This window comes from Lycium barbarum, chromosome 4 (genome assembly GCF_019175385.1).
Source record: "Lycium barbarum isolate Lr01 chromosome 4, ASM1917538v2, whole genome shotgun sequence".
Classification (NCBI taxonomy): Eukaryota; Viridiplantae; Streptophyta; class Magnoliopsida; order Solanales; family Solanaceae; genus Lycium; species Lycium barbarum.
In genome coordinates, this window is record NC_083340.1 from 33,148,358 (window position 1) to 33,171,926 (window position 23,569).

The 23,569-nt window shown below is 36.3% G+C and overlaps 1 pseudogene; it reads left to right on the top strand.

The window, feature by feature from the left end:
- The first annotated feature begins 4,401 nt into the window (after positions 1-4,401).
- On the top strand, positions 4,402-17,240 carry LOC132637386 (uncharacterized; annotated as a pseudogene).
- The last annotated feature ends 6,329 nt before the right edge of the window (positions 17,241-23,569 follow it).

Consider the following 23,569-nt stretch of genomic DNA (forward strand, 5'->3'; position numbering starts at 1 on the left):
TATATATATATATATATATATATATATATTGAGGACCCTTGAAAATGCCTTATAAAAATGGAAACTCAAGGACAAATAAAATATGTGTGTGTGTAATTCTTTGACAGCTCAAAAAAAATCTATGTACCCCTGGAAAAAAATTGACAGAGGTCACAACTCTAATTTAAAAAAAAAAAACTAAATGTACATCAAGTTTTCAGCTAAAAAGTGGATATATCAGTGTGCAAATATTCCACAATGACACATCCTCTGGTTCCCCAGTGTAATTATTTCAACAGATTACTCACTCAGATAAATGCAAGTGAACAATCTATTTGGCAAGTAATTAAAAACATGCAAGTATAGATTTTTATGGCAAGTAATTGAAAACATCATTGTTGTTTTTGATGTTTAGATGGAGGATTCATGCCCAGGAGTCACTTGACAGATTGATCTTTTTTTATTATTGGTCTCAATGATATAGTCTAAGTTTGTTGACAGTGGCTTACAGTCAAAGGTTGTGCTAAGCTTCGGATGCTAGCTTCGGAACAACTTCTATTAGTTAATTGACTTATTTCCCATGTATTATGTCACAGTAAACTTTCTAGTTTTCTAATATCTAGGAGGAAAGGTAGAATGTCTATATCACATACATCAGATTAGTGTAATTGAATATGTTCACATTTCACTATATTTGTGAAGATAACTTATGCTCTGTGTAACAGACATCTATTTTTTCTTGTTCGGATATTACTGAAACCTCTATTTAATATTATTTTACAGATGTACGATGCTGGATGTGCTTGCTAGTTAGATTGGTTGTTTTAAACAGGTTGAAAATTTGGTATAGTCCTATTTACAGGGGTGATTATGTCAGAGCTTTTAAGAAAATAGAGAGTTAGTAGGAATTTTAATTTCACAAATTTCACGTTATATTAGATGTAGATGTACAATTTTTTTTTTTTTTTTTTTTTTTTGCATAGATTTCATCTTTTAACATTCACTATCTTATTATTTCAGGTCATATGGTATGATGTTCAAATAGCATATGGAAGATTTCAATACTATGAAGAGTTGCAGGAATTGTTTGAGGACTATGCATTTAGAAACTTATTATTGTTGGTATTCGATAGGAATTAGTTACAATGACATTAGCTATTTAGTTTAAGCATGTGATTTTATCTTTTAGTTCGTTGAGACATTAATAATTAGTATTTGCTTTTGTTTCTTTAGATTTAATGAAATGTATTGTACTTTTATAAATTAATAATAGTATGTTTAATTAGCATTTTGCATTATAATTGTTGTTAAATATGTCTAATTATACTTGCTTTTGTATTTTTTTATTGCATTTAAGAACGAATTTAGTGGCCATTATAATTGTCACTATGCAATAGTGGTTAAAGTATGTAACTTCTAGCGGCAATAAAAAGACGCTAAAAGTGTTGCATTAGTCATTTTGAGAATGGATATTGCATCAATTATAATTGGCGCTACACAATAACCGTTAAAATATGTCCCTTTTAGTGGCAGTTTAATTGGATTTAGCGGAAATTTAATTAGATACTAAAAGTTGGACTCAGTTATTTTGGAAATGGATTTAGTGGCCTTTACAATTGCCGCTGAACAATTGTCGTTGAAGCCTATGGCCTTTAGCGGCAATAAAAACAATCTTTACCGGAACTCTGCTTAATTGCCGCTAAAACCTTTAGCGACGCCACATACAACGTCAAAAGTCTAATGGCTGGTAAATGTTATGGCGGCAATTAGTATTGCCGCTAAAGGTATTTTTAATTTCCGCTAAATCTCACTTTTGTAGTAGTGATACGTCTCCATACTGATCCGCAAGACTCTACTAGATATGTCCTTGTAGAACGAGATCGACGAACCTAAAGCTCTGATGCCAACTTTGTCACGACCCAATTAGCCGTGAGTGGCACCCACCCTAATTCCCTTAGTGGACGAACGATCCTCCTAACCAATTACTTAATCCTTTGAACAATCATAAGTCAAAACCAGAATTAAATCATAAATCTTGTCTAAGAATGCCATAAATAAATAACTGCGAAAATACTATCTATTACAACCCCAAAGATCTGAAAGTCATCCTACAACGTTTGAAATAATCACAAATGTTTGAAATGAAATAGACATCAAAAATAAGAAAGATCTTCAGGCGGCATGGCATACATAGATAGGAGCTCACCCTCGAATCTGATCATGAACTGGCCTCAAGCTAAATATGAGGTCTGGTCGAAGTCTCTGTCACATGTTCTAAACTCAAATAAAAAGTGCAGTAAGGTAGTATCAATATAAATACAATGCACCGGTAGATATCATAGGCTGACTAAGATTAGTATCATGCATACGTTCATAAAATTAATAAGATAGGCACAATTGCACATAACCAAATATTGTCATCAATAGAAATCAGCCAACACATGAATAAGATAAGTCCAGCCACAACCATCAACAAGAATAATGCAAGTTTGATGCAATGCAATGCAACAATGATAGTATCTCAACCGTACACACACGCTATTGGCAATTTTCGCTCAATAGTCATGACCTGTAGAGGACCCATGGTGTCTATGTACCACTCACTATGAATATGCAACCATCTCAATCAACAAGAAGAGTATATATTGACTCCTTCCTTCTCAAAACACAACAATTTTATCTCAAGTTTCGGTATATGAAGAACTAGCAACAAGCCCACATAATCAGAATTCACACCAACCAAATCATACTTTCTTCTATCAACTTTACTACATACACAATAAACTAATCAAAGTTTAACTCAAGTAAACCGTAACCTACCTCAGATACAGAACTGGAACAACGAAAGCTACTCCGCAACAGCTTTTCCCTTTCGTAATGCTTTGGAATATTCAAAGTCTAATAATGTAATACTAAGTGAGTAATGAATCATCTACTCAAACAAGAAAAATAATTGGGGAGAATACCCAATTGCTTCTACCCTTTTCAAATGGGTGAACTATCACTTATTGCAATTTCATCATAATCTTAGTCCCAACGATCATACTATCAGCAATTCATTGCTTTTTAATCAATTCAACCCCTTTCAAACAGTTTTTTGGCTAAAGTTTCCATTTTTATTAGAACGCTAAGTCTCAATAGCTAGAAAGTGATAATCTATACTCCTAGATGATTAAACAACAATAAAATCAACAACCCATCATTTATTTAAGGGTTTACTATTTCTAGGGTTCTAACCCGTTAATTCACCATTAGAGGACCTCAAACTAGTCATGGAACTTGAAGAAGAATAGTAAATTAACCACATAGAGATTATAACTTACCTTCAATGAGGAGTAATGACCTAGCTTTAGAAAATCACCTCTTACTGTTCTTGGGAATTGTTTTGGAGTTGTGTGGGGAATGGTGTCGGATTTTGCAATGTAAAATTCAGTTTCTATCTCCCGTTGATCGCTGCAGTGGTCAATGTTTCGCTACAGCGATCTCGCTATAGCAGTACTTCTCCCCTATGGCAGACCTCATTAACTCCCGACTCCCCACGACGCCGACCATCCCCCCCCCCCCCCCCCCCCCCCGCTATGGTGGGCTCGCTACAGCGGTATTACACTCGCTACAGCTATCACATCCGACCAGTGAGCTCTGGTTTTTTACTAGATTTTCACCCAAAATTCAAACATCAATCCCAGCCCTAAAGACACAAACCAGACATGCACGCAATGTAAAAATATGCTACAGACTCATCCGTGGCCAAGGAATTCCCAAAAAAGGTCAAATTCACTAACTCACCCTCAATGGAAATGAAACAAGTTTTCAAACAATGCACAACATACACACAAGATGAAATCAAGGCCTCAATATTCTTTACTTCTAACTCTTTGAGCTTTTATTAAGCTTATTCTTAGTCTCGGAAGGATACGGGTAGGGATAACATGGTCACAATGCTCATAACGACCTAGCGGGACATTACAGAGCAATTTCAACTAATTTAGGATATGTTAACAAATTATTTGAACATATTTGAATCTATAACAATACAATGATATGTAGAATTATAGTCTTGAACTTAAATTGTCAAAAATGTACAGAGCCGGAAAGGTTTTCTTGCTGTAGAAACTCTAGAAAATATATCACGTGATTGAATTAGTTTTTCTTATTATGGATTTATACTATGTGTCCTCTTTCTTTTATACATAAAAAATTCACTCACGTGAAAAACCTATTAAAGTGACATGTAAGTCGAAACTACTTGTAATAATATCTAGCAGATTGCCTTTGCATGGAAAGAATAATATAGCTATATATGAATTGTATCACATCCTCCTTTATTTTTATTTGTAGTTATGCCTCGAGGTAGAGGTCGAGCTAGTGGAGGTCGTGCAAGAAAATCCTTAGGTATTGGTAGTTTTTCCTACTTGTGGACACATGCCTACTATTCCCAATCCCAAGTTTAGTCCTCAACAAAGTGGTGAGAGTTCCTCCGATGGGGAACATCACATCAATCAAGTTCAAACATCAGTTCCTAGTAGTGCTCCACCTATTCAAACATCAGGTTCTAATAGTGCGTCGCCTATTCAAACATCAAGTCCAACTAGTGCGCCAGCTATTCAAATATTAGGTCATGGTAGTACACCGCCCATTCATTTGGAACCCTCTCTGATTACCCCTAATCATAACAACATAATAAGTGAGGGTACATCTTCTCAAAGCAACATAATAGGCGAAGTTGAGTGCATATGTACCCGTCAGTCATCGATGCTTCTTACTATTTCTCCCACATGGTCAGTCCATGCTTATACTATTATTTTTCATATACTATTATTGATATATGGTATGCCTTGAAAATAATGTCTTTTAATTTTTTCAAGCTAGAACCATCAAGATTATGCTCTAAGTGCATACATTAATCTTCCAAGCATGAACTTGATCCTAATGGGATCAATTGGAAAAGTGTCTCAGATGGGATAAAAAAAATATTTTGGAGAATTCAAGGTATAATCCACCACAATTGAATTTAGAAAGTGTATTAAATTTTATATATAGGATCTTAATGCCATTACTTTATAAAATTATTTCAGAAGGACTTCTATTGGGATACTTCAATTGATATTGTTGTGGAGGACCAATGAGAGCATAAGGCTACCATAAGATACAGTGATTTCGTTTTCAAACTAAAAAAAAAAGGAGTGCAGCTGAAATTTATTTTAGATAATGTGTGGAAAAGTTGGATGAGACTTTGGGACGATCCTAAGTGTGTTGAAAAGTCAGAAATAAATGCATGGAATTATTGCGGTGGTGAGAGTGAAGTTGCCACTGGGACTCACACCGGTGGCTCTATCAATGTAGGGGAGCATCACAAGTGACTTGTAAGTGTATATAAAATATTAAAAAATCTCATTTAAGTTTGCACCAGTCTGAATCTGAAAATCTCATTTAAGTTTGCACCAATCCAAATCTGAATGGAATATGAGGCAAGAATAGTTGACAGTAGTTGTAGATATAAGAGGTGGATGGAAATCAATGTTTTTTGTTCTCAAGTAAAAGAAGAGCAGAAGGGGTGATAGAAGAACTCATGAGTTTTATTATGAATCAACAAAGACTAATATTTCTCTATTTTCAATCTCATTTTTACACAAAAATTTCTTTTGTCGATCTTCTGAATTGAGTAACTTTTGCATAAGATGTTGAAAAGGGTTGAGATCCAACACCAAGTGAGATGCATTTACACCTCCATACACATGGTCATGATGGAACATCCTTTGTTGGTGAGAAATCCCAAATTGTACATGTAAGTCAACTTTTTTTGTTGTCCTTATTGTATACCAAATCTGTTCATTTCTATTCTCTCCTAGAACAACTGCTATATTTTCTTACATAGGATTTTTTTTTCTGTGTGTGTTCAAGGAATAGATGTTTTATTTCTTGAATCTTAGAGTGTTTTCCATAGATTTTGTGGGGTATCTATATTAGTTTCTTTTAATTTGTCAAATGGTTTATCTGCAGTTATTTTTTATAAACAACCTATAAAATATTTACTTCAAAGAGCACTTCTACTGATTTGAAGTAACACAACACATCTAATTCACATTCTCGATTTCATGGAAGTGTCAAATAAACATGGATCCCTGGTCGGGATTATGTTTGGTGTTTCTAGTCGTCTATATGATTCTTGCTGCTGAAGAGCAATGTCAATAAAGCAGAACTTGTGTTTATCTTTCTTGATTAGTTTTCCTTTTCTTTACCTGCTTCATTTTCATGTTTTGAGCTCTCTTTTTGTTGGAAAATGAAAACAAAAGGGACGAGGATAAAGGAGAGGATTTATAAAATAAAAAAATTGTGTGAGTAATTGAGTTCCTTTCTGTTGGCATGTAGAGTCTTATTCTTGAACGTGAGAAGTATAATGACTCAAATTTCATTTCCTACTTATGTGGTTTGAAACCTCAAGATATGATTCTCAATGAACAAGTTCTTTTTGCTTATGTGAATATCAATTTTACATGAAGAATGTTTTGTAGTTTAAATTGGTATGATTTATTGTATCTAGCAGATTCCTTTTGTAACAACCCGTTTGGTCGTTATAGCACTTTTGACCCATTTACCCTCGTTGACCCTTCTTCGAGTCCTGTTAGTATGAATTTGACTCACGGGAATGAGCGACATGGTTTCCGAGGTCAACGGGCGAGTTATAGTAGTGTTTGTGGAATCTAGAGTCTTAAATTGAAAAATCTTTGACCAATAGTTGACTTTTGTGTAAACGTGCCCACAATCGAATTCTAACAGTTCCATTAGGTTCGGAATGTGATTTGCGACTTAGTGGAGTCATTGGTTTGGTTCCCAAAGGGTTTGGGTGTGATTTGAGTCATTGATGGAGAAACTAGTTATGTTAAAGAGTTAGAGTTCACCACGGTCAACATCGGGTCAAATTACCCTGTGTTGATATTTTAAGTTTCAACAAGTTGTATGATGATTTTGGACTTGTCTGCAAGTTTTGGTGAGATTTCGAATAGTTTTGGATGGATTTGGGTTGTGCCGCGCTCTTATTCAATGTTTCGTCATAGTTTCTTTGGCCATAAAGGGTACCATATTGATCAAACGACCTTTGTTTTGTGTTCCAATTAAACTATTAGATCTGTATTGTAACTACAAAGCTGTAGCAAAAAGAATCGTGGCATTTCACCTTCGTATGAAGAAGTTAAGGTCATTTTAGTGCAGACAGTTGTTGTTATACCTGGTGTGTCTGTTGAGGCGGACATCTAGTCTGCTGGGGCAGAAATCTCAGTTTATAAAAAATCAGACTACGTTCATTTCATATTTTAAGCATATCTTGAGTTCTAGAGCTCGTTTGAGGTGATTTTCAGGCCATTGTTCTCGTCTCAGCGAGGGTGTAAGTATCTAACCTTTATATTGATGTTTCCTAAAGTTTTTTTTTTCATTGGATATCTACTTTATCTGAGTTTGATTGGGGAAAATTGGGATTTTGGACCCAAAAGTTAAAAAGTTGAAAATCATAATTTTGAAGATCAAGATGATAGCTTTTTGAATGGATTTTATAAATCTAGACTAATTAAGCTATGGGTAAACTAATTTTGACATAACTTTCCAGTTTTTCCCATGCTGGCTTGGGGTTACCTTTTTGGGTTCGTTTTGGGGTTTCGAATTAAAGTATAGAGTATTGTTGGATTTGTTTAGACTAGTAGGATAATATTTTGACTATATTGAACTCAATTTTTCTATTGAAATTATAGTTTTGCCCTTGTGGCTCTGATTTGGCTATTTTGGGTTCATTTTTGGGTTTTGAGTAAAATAATGACAATATGAGTATCCTTAGATTCGTATTCTAACGTAGAGTTCATATTTGATAGACTTTAATTGTTCGGAGGCTCTCCAAGGAAGGAAGGCAATGCTCAACTGGATTAGTTCGTGGCACATGTTCGGCGTCGAGGTAGGTTATGACTTACCTTATTGGTTAGACTCCATTTAACGAAGCATATGTAGAAGTTAGTTATTGATGGAGAACGCATATTAAGCCTTCGGGTATGAAGTTGGTATGGATATTCATAGGATTGGCATTGTTGACTGATTTGTGGGCTTGTTGCCTCTTTGTGATTTATTGGCTTGTTGTCATGTGCGTGATATTGCACTTGTACTTGCACTTAGTTTCCATATTGTGATATGTGTCCATGTGTGGCATGATTGAGATTTTATTATGATTTACAGTTGATATTGATACATGCATATAATTCATACACATTTTACATGATTCATTCACATGAGCCGTGTTTTGATATTAATAATGATAAGAGGGAAAGTGAAACATCTAAGGCTTCCTATTATGGTGTTTAGTATGCGCATATTTTGTATGGCCTCTCTTGCATATATATTTAATGTTACCTATGTGGTCCAAAGGGAAATTGTTCCGGATGTGGCATTGTACAGATTAGGGAATAAGTTCATATTGATAATTGATTTACGGATGTTGTTATGATTATTCACCCTCACGATTATTGTTGAAATTGGCATTCATACATGCATTTCATCCTACATTGATTAAGTGTTATTGCATTCATTCACTCATAGATAATGGAAAATTTTCGGAAACGATTGATGAAAGATTTATGGCAACTAAAAAAGAAAAGTGACACTTTTGATGAAAGTATGATATGAATCTGTGATTCGAGGTCTGTTCCGGAGCGGAAGGTATGTGAATCTGTGATCCAAGGTCTGTTCTAGAGCGGAAGGTATGTGTTCTCGTAATCCGAGGTCCATTCCGGAGGGAGTGGTGCATGGACACCATGGGTCCCCGCGGGTCATAAATATCAAGATGTGGAGGTATTCCGTCTATGGAATGTGTGTACGATATGAGACAGTTGGCCAGTGCATTGCATCACACACGCATTCATATTATGTCCATTCACATCTCTGATTTTGGTTGTTGTATCCGTTGTATTGCATCGTGCGTTTTAACCTTGATTCCTTGGTTGTTGATTTATTTGAGATGTTGTGTGCTTGTCAATCACTCACCTAGACACTTGATCGATTCGGGGGCTAGAGGTTATGCCTATGCTATGACTGTATACTACTGAGATCTAGTGTGGTTCACATTATTGCAAAACTTACTTGGATGTGTTTAGTGACCGCATTTGGACAACTTATCTGTCTATCTTTCTTTTATATATGTTAGCTAACTATTGTTGGCCTATGCTGCCTACCTGTACATGTTTTTCTGTACTGATACTACTTTTGCTACATCCTTTTCAGGGTGTAGAGTTATTCCAGGTACTTGAGCGAGATTCAGTTAGCCTTCAAGGATCTCACGGGGTTCATCTAGACTTTTCTATTAAATTCTCATTCTAAACAGAAGTTGTATTCAGGTTGTGGTTGTAACTTTTATTCAAGTTGTATACTTAGAAGCTCTTGTACTATTCAGACGAGATTCCTTGGGTAGTTTATGTAATTCCGCAATTATTACTTTTATATGATATTTAAGACTGATAAGCAATTATATTATTCTTCTGCATTGATAGATTATATGTTAGGTAAGTGAAGGGTTCGCCTACCAGGAGGGAGTGTCTGGGTGCCCGCTCGACCCTCATTTTAGGTCATGACAAGTTGGTATCAGAGCCCTAAGTTACCAGTCTATAAGTAGGAAAACATGTCTAGTAGAGTCTTGCGGATCAGTACGATGAGCTCTATACCTGTCTGCGAGAAGCTATAAGACTTTTAGGAAACTTCCAATTCTTTCATTCCTTCGTGCTTTTTCATTCGAATTAGAATCTAGTCAATTCTAATTGGCATCTGAATATCCATGTGTTAGGCCTCATTTGTTTTCATTAAGATTAAGACGTCCGAATCTGGATGCACATCTGAATGATTAAGATGTTTTCTCTAGATTTGAACACTGAATGATTAAGATTGTTTATTTTTCAATATCTGAATGTGGATAATGCTTTTATTTAAACATAATAAATATACAGTTCAAATAAAAAGTAACTAAATATTAGAAAATAAATACAAATAAAATATTATTTTATTAAAAAAATGAAAGAGTTATGTTCGCTAGTAATGGTGGAGATGTTTTGTAGTGGTGGTGGGTGGGGTGGTAGGGTTGGTGGTAGGGGATGGGGGTTGGTGGTGGGGAGTGAAGGGTGGGTGGGTTGGTGGCGGGGAGTGAGGGGATGGTGGTGGTAGGGGTGAATGGTGGAGTAGGGTGGGTAGGTGATGGGTGGGTGGGGGAGTGGGGCATAAGTGGAGTGGGGCTGGAGCTGGTGGTAAAAATTACCCATACAAAAATATCTCTTAATGATATTAAGACTTGGTTCAAGATCATAATGATTAAAACCTATTCAGACCGAATAAGTGCTTAAATCTCAATGTAAACAAATGCACTTAATGGTCTAAGGTCTGAACCATTCAGATTCAAACCTCCATTAAGTTCAAACAAATGAGGCCTTATTCTCCCACAGAAGGTGGAAACTCATCCTTAAATTCTTATGCGATCGGTTTGTTTTTAACATGTTGTGGTATGGTACGAGATGTGTCATCCTGATTCCGACGCATGACCAAGTTCAGTTTCTAACTATATCTTGAGGTTTCAGTTGTGTTGGATCGTGGTTAGACTCGTTTATTGTGAAGGGTTTCTTGAGAAATAAGGAATATGGTACAGAGGGTCAAATGACCTTCGTGTTTTCAGTGTTGGGTTGCGGGAAAGTGGCAAAAGTGCATTTGTGGCCTAATAAGCGTGATTTGTTTAATGATATCATTGATTTTGGAAAAAGTTTCAACTTCGTCAGGGTATTATAATGGTATGCATGGCATGAGTGTAAGTTCGGTAGGGATCATCGGATTTGGGCTAAGTATAGTGACCACGTGTAATGAAGAAGAGAAGTTGAGAATAAGGACACGAATGGCAACTTTTGTGGGAAACACGTAGCGAAGTAAGATTTCTTTAGGTATTTTGATATGAGTACTTTTCATGTTAATGTGATGAAAGAGTAAGAAAGAGGATTTGGATAGATTAATCTCCAATATTATGAAGGGAAAAATTGGTATCTGACGTGCTTGTTAGGATAAGGTTGAAATTGATACTAGATTGGATTTCATATTTGGTTATAAAAAGTTAAGTTGGGCTTCGACGTGACTATATGCTAGTGGTTGTGGGTTCCTCCTGGGAAAAGATTATTGGTTCAAGATCGGAAAGAAAGGTTACTTGTGACAAGTGGAGACTTAAATATTGGGTAGCTGTAGTCCTGGTCCTTCAGTAAAAGGTGTGTTCATCGGGTCTTCGTGTTTAGAGTAATGGTAAGGGGATTGTGGAATCAAGAGCTAGTTGATTTGACAGCTATGTCGCTAGCATACATAGTAAGATTGACATAAGGGTTCAGTGTTGAGTTGGTATGTGTGGTTATTCCATGGGCTAGTAGGAGCAGTAGTTGATAAATAAAATGACTCTAGTGCTGGAGTAAAGTTTTAGCACTCAAGGAGCTATCGGGTGTTGCATATAATATTGGATTACAGTTGAGAGCTTTGTACCTATTGTGTAAGTCGGCCAGTTCCTACTACTACTGGTGTTACTATTTGGTTGAGTTGATCAAATGGAAGGGATAATCGCACGAATGGTTTGGGGTGTTCTGGTTCAACAATTAGGACATTCGAAGTGGTAAATCAATCATGAGGTTCAAATTAATTCGAGTTGTAGAGAACATTTCAGAATTTGAATTAAGAGAATTTGAGCAAAGACACCTTGGTGGATGTACGTGAGGACATTAGTAGGACTGTGTATGTGATACGCTGGGTTTAGAGAGTATTTAGTTTTAAAGTTGAGTGAGTTAAGGGAACTCTAGTGTGTAGAGTGTGTGGTATACTACTATCTCCAGGATTGGCTAAGCTAGTTTGCAAGACTTATGATTATGCGGTATTCTATTGAGTGGGTTTGAGAAATGGTTAAACGGTGACGATGATTGTGATTTGATTGGAATTAGGGAATTAAAGAGTCAGGAAAAAGTATAATTGATCGAGAATTGATAAAAATAAGGTACATCTTCGGGATTACTTAGATCAGTATAGGTTATGGAGATGTTGTCTTACATATTTCAGACAACGTGTGATCATGAGTATGCTTAAAGAAGGGAGTCTACAGAAAAGGACTAAGTGATATAATGGATTAAGTGATATGATGATTTTTCGTGAGGTGTCATAATCAACAACTAGTGAGAAGAAAATTTTAGGTAACTGACATGTTAAGGCTTATGGAAGTGGCCTATGTGGTACACAGTTGGGTAATTTCGTAACACTCTTCAGTGGATGAGTTAGTGTGGTTTAAGAGAAAGGAATGGTGGAAATCCCTATTATGTAAGGGCTAGAGTTATATTTTCGAGATAAGACCGTATTCGTGGTAGTGTATTATGTTGTAATTAGTTGTGACTGGATAGCTTGGGTGGGCATTTTTAGATATTAAAGGCTTGGGAATAGTTATATGAGGTTGGCGCAAGAGATTGCGAGATTGATACTTTCGGAATAGTGATATACGTATCAAGGTATTACAATGGGAGATTCGATGGTTAAAGGGTTATTATATGAGGCTACCGATTTTGCGTCGGAAATTTTGGGGTGTATCAGATTTGCGTATCGGATAAAGGTTGATAAACATGAAGATTGCAAACATAAGGTATAGTTCTTCGATACTAAGTTGACAACTTGGATAGGACTCAACTTTTGGAGTCGAGGGTGACAGACATGATTGATTATGCGTGATGAAAAGATTAGAATTGGCCGCCACAGATGTGTGGTAGGACTATGATTGGTTTTGAAAAGTTGGAGTCAGTTCGAGAGGCTATTAGTGGTATTCAGGGGTTGTGCATTCATTCCGGGTCAAAATTGTTTGATTACAGCTTGATGGACTATGTTTATATTGCCAGAGGGACTTATAGGTTCCGAGTAGATCACCTTCACGGATACGATGAGTTTCAATTTAGATTTAAGGTATGACAGGTTTATCGAGCTTTATAAGGGTTTGCGAGCGCACTTGATGATATTTTACCGAGAGCAGCTATTCAGATAGATATAATATTTTACGTTGATTTGGTAATGATTTGAGGAGGTACTATGTTTTTGAGAGGTCTTTAGAGTGATTAGATAGTTTCCTACCTACTTGGCTCGGCGAGGTATTTAGTGGTATGCTTCCTGTATTGTAATTTGATGGTTTAAGAAGACTTGTAACTAGCAAAGTCAGCTATGCGTAAGATCAGTTTGATAGAATTTCATAGAGTTGCTCCAATAAAGCAAAAAGTCTTTTCTGGCAAGAGTAAATCATGGTTTCGGACCTTTGTTTATGTGTTTCTAAGAAATCATGGTGAGAAGAACGACTTTAATGCTTGTGGGGCCTATCGATTGCGTTCAGAGGTATGGTTTTATCGAATCTGAGAATTCTAGCAAAAGAAGTTCTTTATTTTAGGGATAAGTTATGAGAGAAACTCAAGTATGGCAATATGGAAATTGGGTCTTTTGGCTAAGTTAGAAGAAGTTTTGATTGATCAGGTGAGCAGGAAGTGATTTTGGCGTACTTCGTGCCATTGAGGTTTCCATGTTGTTATATTAAAGATTCCTTGGCTACAGTTAGCTTTAATACTCTTTTTGCGCTCGAGGACGAACGATTGTTTAATTGATATCCGATGAAACAACCCGTTTGGTCGTTATAGCCCTTTTGACCCATTTACCCTTGTTAACCCTTTCCCGAGTCTCGTTAGTATGATTTTGACCCGCGGGGATTGGCGACATAGCTCCCGAGGTCAACGGGCGAGTTCTAGTTGGATTTGTGGAATCTAGATTCTTAAAGTGAAAAGCCGTTGACCAACAGTTGAATTTTCATTAAACATGCCTGCAATCGAATTCCGATAGTTCCATTAGGTTTAGAATATGATTTATGACTTAGTGGAGTCATTGGTTTGGTTCCGGAAAGGTTTTAGGTGTGATTTGAGTCATTGATGGAGGAAATAGTTAAGTTAATGAGTTAGAGTTGACCACGGTTAACATCGGGTCAAGATGGTCCTGTGTAGATGTTTTGAAAGTTCCAACAAGTTCGTATGATAATTTTGGACTTGTCTGCAACTTTTGGTGAGATTCCGAAGAGTTTTGGATGGATTTGGATTGTGTTGCGCTCGTATTCGATGTTTCGCCATAGTTTCTTTGGCCATAAAGGGAACCATATTGATAAAAACGACTTTAGTTTTGTGTCTCGATTGAACCATTAGATCTGTATCATAATTACGAAGCCATAGCAAAAAGAATCGTTGCATTTTGCCTTCGTATTAGGAAGTTATGGTCATTTTAGCCTGAACAATTGTTGTTGTACCTGGTGTGTCCACTGGGGTGGACGTCTGGTCTGCTGTAGCTGACATTGGTCCGCTGGGGCGGAAATCTCTGTGTATAAAAAATCAGACTCCGTTCATTTCGTATTTTGAGCATATGTTGAGTTTTAAAACTCCTTATGAGTTGATTTTCGCGGCGTTGTTCTCTTCTCAATGAGGGGGTAATTATTTAGCCTTTATTTTGATGTTTTCTGAAGTTTACTTTCATTGGTTATCGATTTTATCTGAGTTGGATTAGGGAAAATTGGAGTTTTGAACCCAAAAGTTGAAAATTGGAAAATCATGGTTTTGAAAATCAAGATGATGGCTTTTTAAATGGGTTTTATGGATCTAGACTAATTAATTTATGGCTAAACTAAATTTGACATAAATTTCCAGTTTTTCCCTTGCAGGCTAGGGGTTACCTTTTTGGGTTCGTTTTAGGGTGTCAAATTAAAGTATAACAATATGGATATCGTTGGACTTGTTTAGACTCGTAGGGTACTATTTTGACTATATCAAACTCGATTTTTCATTGAAATTATAGTTTTTCCCTTGTGACTCGGGTTTGGCTATTTTGAGTCCATTTTTGGGTTTTGGGTAAAATTATGGCAATATGGGTATCCTTAGATTCATATTGTAACATAAACTTCATATTTGATGGACGTTAATCATTATGAGGCTCTCTAAAGAGGGAAGGAAAGGCTTAACTGGATTAGTTTGTGGCACCAATTCGACATCGAGGTAGGTTACAACTTACCTTTTTTGTTAGACTCTAGTTAGTGAAGCATATGTAGAAATTAGTTATTGACAAAAGCATGTTAATCCGTTGGGTATGAATTTGGGATGGATATCCACAGGATTGGTACTGTTACTGATTTGTGGGCTTGTTGCCTCTTCGTGGTTTATTGGCTTGTTGCCATGTGTGTGATATTGGATATGTACTTAGTTGCCATATTGTGATTTGATTGTGATTTACACTTGAGATTGATACATGCATATCATTCATACATAATCTACATGATTCATTGACGTGAGCCATGATTTGATATTAATAATGATAAGAGATTGATACATGCATATCTCTGATTCTAGTTGTTGTATTTGTTGTGTTGCATGGTGCGTTTTAGCCTTGATTCCTTGGTTGTTTATTTATTTGAGATGTTGCGTGCTTGTTAATCACTTACCTAGACACTTGATGAATTCGAGGGCTAGAGGTTCCGCCTAGACTATGGTTGTATACAACTGAGATCTAGTGTGGTTCATGCAAGACTTAGGTGGATGTGCTTAGTGACTGCATTTGGACTACCTATTTGTCTATCTCTTAGTTTTTTTTTATATATATATGTTAGCTAATTGTTGTCAGCCTATGATGTCTACCAATTCGTGTGGTTTGTACTAATACTACTCTTGTTACATCTTTTCGGGGTGTAGATTTGTTCCAAGTACTTGAGCGAGATTCAGTTAGCCTTTAAGGATCTCACAGAGTTCATCTAGACTTTGCTGTCAAATTCTCATTCTAAATAGAAGTTGTATTCAGGTATGTGATTGTAACTTTTATTCAAGTTGTATACTTAGAAGCTCTTGTACTATTCAGAACAGATTCTGTGGGTATGATTAGCATTACTTTTATATGATATTTGAGACTGATTAGCATTTATATTATTCTTCCACATTAATAGATTGTATGTTGGGTAAGGGAAGGATTTTCCCACCAGAAGGGAGTGTGTGAGTAACTGCTCGACCCTCATTTTGGGTCGTGACACCTTTCTTCTTGATAACTTCAGTGTGCTTAAGCTGCTTTAATCAATTAAATTTATTTTCCAGTTCATTTATACCAGCATGTTGTGGTTTATGACAAGCAAGAATTGTGGGGCAAAACTTCTAGACAGAAAGTTATAAATTACATTGAATGGGAGAAAATTCATCTCTTCTTTAGTTTTCTGCTTACTTTGTGTTATTATGTTGTACTCCCTCTTTATTGGGACTAATTTGTTGTGCTTATATAAGGGTTTGTTTGCTGACCTATTCAAGATTTAAAAGATAGAAGTCCTCACTGATTAGTGTATATATGTTAAGTTAGAATGTGTGCGAATTGAGTTGTGATAGACTATTGAGAAGCTAAAAATGGAAAAAATTAAGAAGCGGAATTTTTTTTGCATGTATTTTACCTTGTTTCTCTGCGCAGTTTTATTAGTGTATATATTATTTAGAATGTGTGTGAATTGAGATGTGATAGAATGCTGAGAAGTTGAAAATGGAAAAATTATAAGCGGGGAAAAATCTGCATATATTTACCTTGTCATTTCATCACTTTTTTATTAGTGTCTATTTTATGTTAGAATTTGTGTGAATTGAGTTGTCATAGAATGCTGAGAAGCTCAAAATGGAAAATTTTGAAGCTGGACGAATTTTGTGTTGTGTATTGCAAAGTTTTGCATGTATTTTACCTTCCCCCCCCCCCCCCCCCCCCTCTTCTACAGGTAAAATATCAGGAAATATTACAACAACAAACACAGACCCAGTCTGATATTGATCGGTGTCATGCATATTACCAAGCCGTGGGAGGACAAAAGAAAAGAAGAGTATATGGTCTTGGATCTCAAGCAAAATGCTACTATGGGCAGAATCTTCGTGACTCTTTTGGAGTCGATGCTACATCTTCAGCTGCACCTCCGAATGCTCAATCAACACCAACAGGAAATCTGGATGAGTTTGTGATGCGCTTGATTCCTGTATTTACCGAACATATAGATCCTGTAATCATTGAGCAGGTGCGTGGATTAGCTATTTCGCCCTCGCATCAGCCAAATACTGATCTTACCAGCCACCCATCAGTTGTGACACCTAAATTTCCTATCGCTCCTACTGGTGCTAACGTTGATGAGGTTCATACATTGGGTTTCGATGAGTAAAGAATGGAAGTCCACTGCCCCTAGCAGGCGAAGCTGAACTCGGAACCGATGGCTGTTGTTGATACAACATAACCCACTACTCAATTTGATTAGAAGATACAGAAGAACTAAGGGAATATTACTTAGACCAGGAAATAGTTAGCTCTAATTTGTTAGCCTATTTTGTTTGGACCATGACTCTCCAACCTCGCAATACTTAGCCTATTTTGTTTGGATCGTAACTTTCCAGCCTCGTAAGAGTCAGGCTATTTTGTTTGGGTTTGTTGGTGTTTGCGGATGGTTTGTACTTAACGATACAATTATATGCATTACGCTATATATTTTGGACCTTGTTGAATATTAATGTATATGAATATCAGTCATTTTAGTTAAGAATGTATATGAATATCAGTCATTTTAGTTAAGTGTATTTAAGATTTCATGTAATACGCTTGAACAGGGTATATTTAATTTCATAAATAAAAAGAATTTTATAAAATATTTAGCGAAGGATATTTTTTGTAAAATTAAATCTTGCAACGGATTGACAACAAAAGATTTTTGTCGCTAAAAGTAGGAAGAATTAGCTATAAAATGACTAGTGACGGACTAGCGACAGACGCTTTCGTCGCTATTAATAACAAACGACGAATTTTGTTATGAATTTTAGTGACAAAATTAGACAAAATAGTGACGGTTGTTTCTGTCGCTAAACTTGGCTACAGATATATTCAATCGCTAATCCGTCGCTAGCGACAGATTTGTATTTTTCATCGCTATGAGCTTAGCTACGAGATTTTAGTGACAAACCTGGATTCATCGGTTCAAAGACGGTAATAAGTTGTTTAGCGATGAACATAGGCTATTTTTTGTGGTGATACAAAAGGTATTTGCCGTTACCTTAGATGCTTTCTGCTTGCTCCTCAAACGAGTGCGGATATCTGGATTTCATGTCTTTTTCGGCTTCCCATGTGGCCTCTTCGACTTTCTGACTCTTCCACAACACTTTTACAGAGGCAAGTGCCTTAGTCCTCAACTTGTGAACCTGACGATCAAGAATAGCTACAGGGACCTCTTCATAGGATAAATCATCCTTAACCGTTATAGTTTTAGTAGGAACAACCAACGACGGGTCTGCTACACACTTCCTCAACATGGATACATAAAACACTGGGTGCACAGAAGTCAATTCTTGCGGTAACTCAAGCTCATAAGCCACTTGACCAATCCTTCGCAGATCCTGTATGGCCCGATATATAGGACTAAGTTTCCCTTTCTTTCCAAACCTCATGACACCCTTCATTGGTGAGACCTTTAGGAACACCCAATCATCAACCTGAAACTCTAAGTCCCTTCGCGGCATATCTGAATAGGAATTATGGCGACTTTGAGCCGTTTTCAAGCGCTCCTCAATCAACTTAACATTCCGCTACTTTTCTCGATGTCTTTGGGATCCAATCATTATTGACATCAGAACATATAAGGACGACTTATTTTAACATGAGTTATCTTTCCTCCTCTGACCTCACCGTCATCATCAGAACACTTAGAGACTACATCATAGATGTTCGCACATCACCACGATGGACACATCTGATAGAAGTAGGACTTAGGCTTTGAATGTAAGCCTAACTTGGTGCGGATGAGACAGTCTTAAGTCATATAATAGGAATATGATCCTAACATACATCATAAAGCTTTAGCATAGGCATGACATGAATACGTCGAATCTGCGTAGAATACTTTTGAGATAACTACCATAGAGTACCTGAAAAGATGTCACTTTGAAATAGGAACATACCTTACTTCGAAGCTTACCTTGTTCTCTCTGAAACATAGATATGAATACCTTGGCTCATCCTTCTTATTATCGTGAGCGGATCATAAAGGATTGAGGGAAAAGGAATCATAGGTACGAATCATATGATACACTTCGTTTTAAAAGCATAGACATGACATGGGTATATTGAACATAGAGGACGTAACATGGAACATGCATATATGGAAACATGACTAATATGGTAAAAAGCGTGAATACGTGAATAGCATGACATGGGCCATGGGGATATGAGCAATATGAGATTTACATGAGTACATCGAATATGCATACCATGGTGTTTGGACATGATTTCATGATTATTAAGAATAAGGCATAAGTGTGACTTGCATGTAGTACAATTGTAGGCTTCACTCTTAGGTCAGGGACATGGGGAATTTATAAATCATTACCTTTAGAACTTAAATATACTGAAAGAATGGGACAAGATTCAACATAGCTTACTCTTATCCTTGTAAGTTGACACCATCATCATAAAATAAAGTTCACGAAGTAAGGAATCATAGGCATGAATACTTCGTTTATCGAGCACCTGAGAGATAAGTAGAAAGTCACGTTGAACACAAACAGGGCATAGGTACTTAGGAAAGAAAAGGGACATCCTTTGTGCATAGTTATGAGATGGTTTTAAAAATTCATTAAAGAGGAAACTAAGAATTAGCCCAACATCTCCTTTACTCATAACCTACCCTCATAATTCATTATTGTCATCATGATCGTAAAATATTAGCGAGAGGAACATAAGCACGAATCTCATAGGGTCGTAGGTAGGACATTCATCATGACTTACTTTCATTATTACCTTTCAACATCATTGTTATGATACTGCTATAAGTGGAATGCATGAAGAAATAGATCGTGGGTACGAGTGCGTGGGAACGTGGATAGCATAATCATTGAGGTTAAAATAAGTCATTTACCTTTGGCATTCTCCTCTTGTTCAAGGAATCGGTGTGGATCAAATATTTGGAAAGCACTTAGAAGCTAGAGCATGGACATGGTTATATAAGCACGATAGATACGTGAGATATGAATACAGTTTTAACTTTAGACATGAGCACAACCTAGCGTGCTAAAATTGATCGAACATTCTTTTGTATAGCTTGCTATCTTTATGGAGTCTTAATTCCTAAATCATAAATATGGGGCGTAAGGTATGAGTAGAGTACATTTGGGCATCACTTCAAACTTTTCTTCCTCGACATTTATCGATATGTGGAACATATGATATGCCTTGGTACCTTATCGTACCATCTCCCCCTTAGTTCAAAAGCCGACAATTTAAGCCTGTGGATCTCGTAAGTGTAGCAATAAGTCATCATCCGACCTTCTTCTGATTCTACCTCTAAGACACTCACCATAAGACTTATCTTTTCATTTCCCTACTTACCTTCTCTATTACCCATCAAAATAAACCTCTTAAGAAAACTTACTGACACCACGCACTCTAATGCTGCCTAAGACACATTAAACAAGTTAAGACTATGTCAAGAGACTCAACATCATCTAATTATATCTTCTGGTCAAACACTACCTTCTCTTAGCCACATACACAGTCACACTGAAGTATGTCTACATCCTTGAAGGAAAAGTTAAAATACTTCTCTCTAAACTTTCAATCACAAGATAGCCACATAAGACAAAGTAGATCTAGCGGGCACATCAACTCATGCATATCAAAAAGGAATAATTCATGTGTTGATGTTAGAAACACTTGGAAGAGGCTTACATTGGTGTAGGAGGATGATGGGAAGAAAGAATGGTCATTCTAGGGCTTGAGGATTTGAAGAATGAAGTGAAAAGCCAAAAATGAAGTCTTAAAGTTGTTGTCAAACCAGTTTTACATTCATTTTAGGCCCATTTTACGGTCCGTAAATCATCTCGTGAAACTATAACAGTGTGCTAGATCTTTTGAGCATTTTTACGGCAAATTTTACAGCCTGTAAAACATTTTACGACCCGTTTTTACAGACCATAAATTATGACGGAGTCGGCAGAACACTGTTTAGTAAATTGTACATAACTTTTTGTACAGATGTTCGTTTGACTTCCACCATATACCATTGAAAAGGTATTCAAAGGGTTACAACTATCATGTTGGAAGGTTTCCCAAATTTGCATATGTATTTTTACGTATTCTTGATTAAAGTAAGGCTTTGTGCAAACTCACTTGGAAACATGCTCCATGGGGTAGCTTCCGTTTTTACTTCGTCCGAAGACTCTCCTTATGAATTGATTAAGTTTCGAACCCCCTTTCTACACTAATCATATTGGTTTCATTATACCAGGTCTTACGAGTCAAACCTTAGCCCGAATACACGAGGTGTTACAAAAATTCAGGAGAGAAGAATCAAGGAAATAAATAGATTTGTACCCGCAATATTCATCAATAAAATACATGTTTGTTCATTTGTTTTGGAGTTCCAATTTATTATGCACACATCAAAATTGGTTGCAAACAAATTGGCATGCCCGGTGAGACCAAATTTTCTCTTTATCTCTTCTCTCACAAATCAAATCTGCAAAATCTGGAGCCACGAAACCACCAAGATGGAAGCTCCATTTTTATGGGTACTTCAAGTCTCATCTTTGAGTTTCAGCAAGTCTACACTCCCATAAGCCTTGAAGTAGGGGGCATTTGTAGACAGCGAAATTTTACCAGATTTGAAAAGGACTCTACAAGATGAGTTCAATCCATCTTCAAACTCTAAATTCGGTTAGGGTTCTTAGAGGCTAACTCCACCCTAAATGCTAGATCATGCCTATAAAAGGGGACACATATTCCCTTGAAAAGGCATCTCGAATAACCTATAAACGCATGGGTATTTACAAAAGATCAAGGCATCATATACTGCCTTTATCAAGCTGCCTGGCGTTCTTGGAGATCAAATACATCACAAGGAGGTCTTTCTATGTTTGAGAAATACACTACTAAGGGCCCTCGAATCACGGAGAAACATTTGGAGAGAAGAATCAAGAGAATAAACAGATTTATACCCACAATATTCATCAATAAAATCTTTGAACATATTTGTTGGTGATTTGCAGTCAAATTTATATCAAATAAAATTTGTTGCAGACAATATTCACTTCATTAAATCACTAAACCATGATAAAATGTATTGATTTGGTGCAAACATCTAGTGTGGGTAAATATTTACCATCCTCTTGTGGTACCGCGGTAAATGGCTTCAGGTTTAGAAACAACAATCTACCCAAGCACTCGCTCCTCTTGTATAAATTGAAAAGCATAAAGGTAATTGTTTTTAAATAAGGAAGTATGATATTCTTTTTAGGATACACTTCAAAAAAATGTAACATATAAATTGCAATGAGAGGAGTAAAAAAGATCAACGGGTCAGTGACATGTAAACAGCTTCCACTGACGAATAAAAATTTAGAGATCTTGTATTTTTATTATACTATGCATATTTTGTTATGTTAAGTTAGCGCAAATATATCTTAACATAGTGAGATAATGTTCGTTTTGAGTAATACCAGCATGGTTTTTCAAAAGGTCTCGCATGTGTGTCTTTATTCACACACCTAACAATCTCCCCTTATAACTAAGTTCCATCACCTCATAAGCTTATCTAAAGATTCATTGTGTCAACCATATATATTGTTCGAGTATTTATGTTAGGTGAAGCTCACATGCAAGTTTCTTTTTGCGTGTGCGCGCGTGTTGCCAAGCTATTGGTAGGGTAAGAGTCACAATAGAAGTTACATGTTCAACAAAATCAAATAGCTTTAGCGAAAAAATCTGCATTTGTTTTAAAAAGAATTAGTTAATATGTATAAAAATGTATAGTGAATACGTAACTCGGTAAGCAAAAAAAGTTGTGATTTAGAACCCATAAACTTAAAATCTCAGATCTGCCTCTAGCTACCGGTAAAGATAGTAAACCGAGCCCCATGCCGACACTGTGCCATCATCATACTTTTCCTATCGAACCATGGGCTCTAATACTAGTTGCTATGCACAACTTTTTACCCAATAAATCTTATACCATTAAAAATATTTCTACACATTATATGTAGATTTCTTTTCTTTTCAACTGCCTAGGTAAATTTTGTTGGTGCACCCAACATACTTTTACTTTTTAACTCTAATGTTGAATTAATATATTCTTCTTTGTTTTCTTTTCATATTTATCTTGAGAGTCCTTACTGAATATTTGCAGAGATGTTTCCTCTTCCCCACAAGGGCACTACTCAGACTACTATCATGTTTCTATTCAACTTCTTCCTCTTCTGTTTATAATCATGAGATTCTATATATGTCTGAACATTACGATATATTCTGCATTTTAGATGATTTCTTGATTGACAGCTCTGACCTACTGGACCATCTTAATCTCTTGATACTTTATAGAGCTATTAATTTGTGGATGTTGATGTAATGTTGAGTTTTTTAATCTTTCTTACTCCACTATATCTTTCAAATTCAATTGCTAACTTATACAAGTTGAGTGACACTTTTGAATTCGCCAATTCCTAGGTAATCAAAGCATAATTTG